Raw genomic sequence first — 3,486 nt, 5'->3', positions numbered from 1 at the left:
GTAAGTACTTTTTTGCTAGCCTAATTCACTAGTTGCTTCCACATAACTTGTATTACAGCGTTTTCGGGGAATATAGCTTGTTGCGTTATGCCGGTTGCGACGAAAAACCACATATATTGTCTACGTAACGTAGCAGGTGCATCGATATCGTCGCCGCCGATTAATTTTAATAGTGTAACGCCGCGTTGTGTTGTCGTCATCGTGTCAGCAACAGGTTGAAATCCAATCGGTGGACAATCTTCAGATGAGATTATTTTCACGCGATTGGTGTTTTTGCCATCGTAAAATTGCGTAATTTTGTAAAGTTTTTCGTCATTTAGTGTGCAGAGCAATGTATACAAAAATGTGTATACGAAAATGATAGGTATTGGTATCCAGACATGTCAACTATTGAATGGGTTAATTTTACTATACAAGTGGACTGACCAACTTCTCAACTATAGTTGACAAGTCATGGGTTAATTTTGCTATACAAGTCAACTATGAGTTTTCAGAAACTTCCACCAGAGGGCGCATGGCTTAGAAATCAAGGCGCGAGGACGAACGCAGGGTCTATAGTCAATTTGTAGTGAGTAGAATGTGATGTGCTGGTGGAGATGTATGCAAATACATCGATCCTGAGTGTACACAACAACAAATTTGACTTGAAATTTTTCAGTATTTTATTGGCCTATGGAAAATTTAAAAACATCAAAAATTTTTATGCTGTTTAAGCTTTCTTTTGGTGTCATAACTTTCTCAAAATTCAAATTACTTTGACTCCATTTTCAAAAATTTTCTTCAAAATTTAGCCTAAAAATCTGATTACTTTTTTCAAAACATAGATTTTTTTAATATTAGACTGAATCTGCAAATAAAATTTTAATAAGTGATTTAGAACAGAAATTATACCAATTTTAAAATTTTGTTCACTTTTCTGCATATATGCCAAGCATAGTTGACATGTCTGGTCGCTAGCAAATATATAAAAATAGTATATATATATTTTTAAAGTTCTCCGAACGCCGTGTGGTGATATATGCACACTCTAAAATTGTACCTGTCCGCGCCGTGCGTGTGTGCATATATGACCCGTTGAAATTTTCGATAATTTTTATTAGGTGTCTGCGCATCGAAGGGTAATCGAATATTGTTTTTTTATATAGATGCTGATGTCGCTGCAGTTGCGGATATTGATAATTTTGTAAAAGAAGCTGTTGCTGCTGTTGCCAATATAGATGGTTTTATTAAAGAAAGTACTGCCACCTGGTCCACGTTAAATCGAGCCATTTACAAACTTTTTTTTTTTTTTTTTCTAGATTTTGTAAATGGATCGATTTAACGTGGACCAGGTGGACCAAGTGGACCAGCTTATTTATACTTAACTCAAAGTTAAAAAAAATAAAAAAAATAATAAAACACAATGCGACCGCTGTATGTATACAGCATTTCCAATTTTTTATCCACGGGTTTAGTAATTAAGAATTCTGCGGTGCCAAATAATAAACAAAAATATTAAATGTATATTTTTATAAAACTATAAAACAATGCGAAATAATTAAATAATATTACAGTTACAAGGACGAATTCTTCAAACCATGTAATATTATATAAGTTTTCTTAACTTTTAAATACACGGTGCACTCGTATTCGACATTTCTTTGCAAAAATGGACCCCCCAGAGGGGGCTGGTACCTCGAATTTGTTTTTTTTTGACCGGTAAAAAACACGTAAAAACACGGTTTTATAGATTGTTAACTTACAGATAAAAAATTTTTATCGACGGCGTCTACTTCGTACCAGCCGAAAAACAAAAATGGATAAATGATCTCTAATTAATACCCGCTCACTAACGATGATTAAATCCCACACGTGTACGACATGTGGTTTACATTTAACCTCTCGGAATAGACGACAATATCGTTCATATTTCTGATTACCCTTTAGTGTGCAGAGCAATATATACGGAATTATTAAAAAATAATTACTTAAACGTGATTTTTTCGATAATCTATATAAAAATTATATAAATTCCTAATTTAGCGTATATATTTTTAAATGTTTAAATTTTGAATTAGGTGTCCGCGTAGCGGCGCATCAAAGGGTTAAATATGTATATGTTTCCTAATATGTAAATAATTATGACGTTTTTGTCGACGTCTCGCGAACAAATCGTGAAATCGTAGCACAGCAATTCTACTTTGTTTACAATATATACTAAACGGCATCAGCTCTTTGCAAGCACGATCTAAACCACATGCTTTTCTGAAAGTCTGGATTATTGATTTTCGTCATCCATATAGTGTTCTTATTGTCGTCAGAAGGAGGGACTAATAAAAATGGTAATACGAATGTAAACGCGGTAATTAATTTTTCTCTGTACGGAATTTCACGTTCTTTATCTTTATCTTTATCTTTATCTCTATGCCAGAATTGTTTCATTTTGTCAGGGGTAAACTTTTCAATGGTAGATATATGTTCGGTCATGATTGCTGCTAATTTATTAGCATTGTATCGCTGCGATGGATTGTATACGGCTTTTAAAGCTCGTTCGCGCGAAAAGTGATGCGTCAAGTTTTGTTCCGCGTAATAAGTTTGCAGCTCATCCCACCAATATTGTTTTATATTACTTTGTAACGTAGACGCGGTCAGTTATTTTGACGTCACACCATAGTATACGATATATCTAATGCGTGAAGCAGCTTCGTTACCGGAAGCGAAATTTTTGAAGGTAGATGAATTTGTAGAAACAGCTGCGAAAGACTATCCACATTTAAATATTAATCTTGGTGGCTTGACGGAAGCAAGTGCAAAAACAAAATCACAATTAGTGACACTTGCTGAATTCGCTGCACACAATCCAATTAAAACGAGCGTTGTTCTGTTATTACCTATCGCAGTGACTTCTGTTGCTGTAGGCGGTTTCGCGTTTTGGCAGCATACATTAAAAAATCGAATAGGATGTTTTATGATGTTATCTGAAATAAAAGACGGAGAATCTCGTCACCTTGGATCTTGTAAAATTTCAGCGTTAACTTGTATAGACAGTGCAAATTCGACTAATAATACTCCGTGTAAAAGTGAAACGTACGTCAATTACTACAATGTTACGTTAATTTTTATGACTATATTAAAATTTTCTGATAAAAATGCCTTAAAACGCGATCTTGCAAAAATCTTAGAAATACCAGTGACGCAATTGGATAATTTTGCTGGTGAAATTATTAAATCCAAATATGAAACATTACGCAATTATGTACGATCGCTAAAAGAACGACCACTTGTAAACTATTGTGGAATTTCGCATCCACAAATCGAAGGTGGTGTAATTCCCACGTGTAGGCAATGTGATCCGAGTGCAGACGTGAAAAGTACGCAATTTATAGATAGCGCTAAACGCATTCCACCCACAATTTCGTTCAGATGTGAAACAAATCCTACTGTGTTATCTGTAGTAGGTGATATTGCCATGATGTTTCACTATTATGATTATTTGGAAAAATAGTT

At 34.4% G+C, this 3,486-nt stretch overlaps 1 protein-coding gene across 1 annotated transcript in view; it reads left to right on the top strand.

Moving 5' to 3' along the window:
* Window positions 1–1,628, top strand: part of LOC135845768 (uncharacterized) — a 58,054-nt gene extending 56,426 nt beyond the window's left edge. The window contains exon 13 of the transcript XR_010558826.1: window positions 1,146–1,628. The gene's annotated coding sequence lies outside the window, so the exon portion shown is untranslated. The remainder of the gene's footprint in view (window positions 1–1,145) is intronic.
* The last annotated feature ends 1,858 nt before the right edge of the window (window positions 1,629–3,486 follow it).

The sequence above is a fragment of the Planococcus citri genome, chromosome 1 (genome assembly GCF_950023065.1).
Source record: "Planococcus citri chromosome 1, ihPlaCitr1.1, whole genome shotgun sequence".
Taxonomy (NCBI): Eukaryota; Metazoa; Arthropoda; class Insecta; order Hemiptera; family Pseudococcidae; genus Planococcus; species Planococcus citri.
This window is presented reverse-complemented; position numbering and strand designations above follow the sequence as displayed.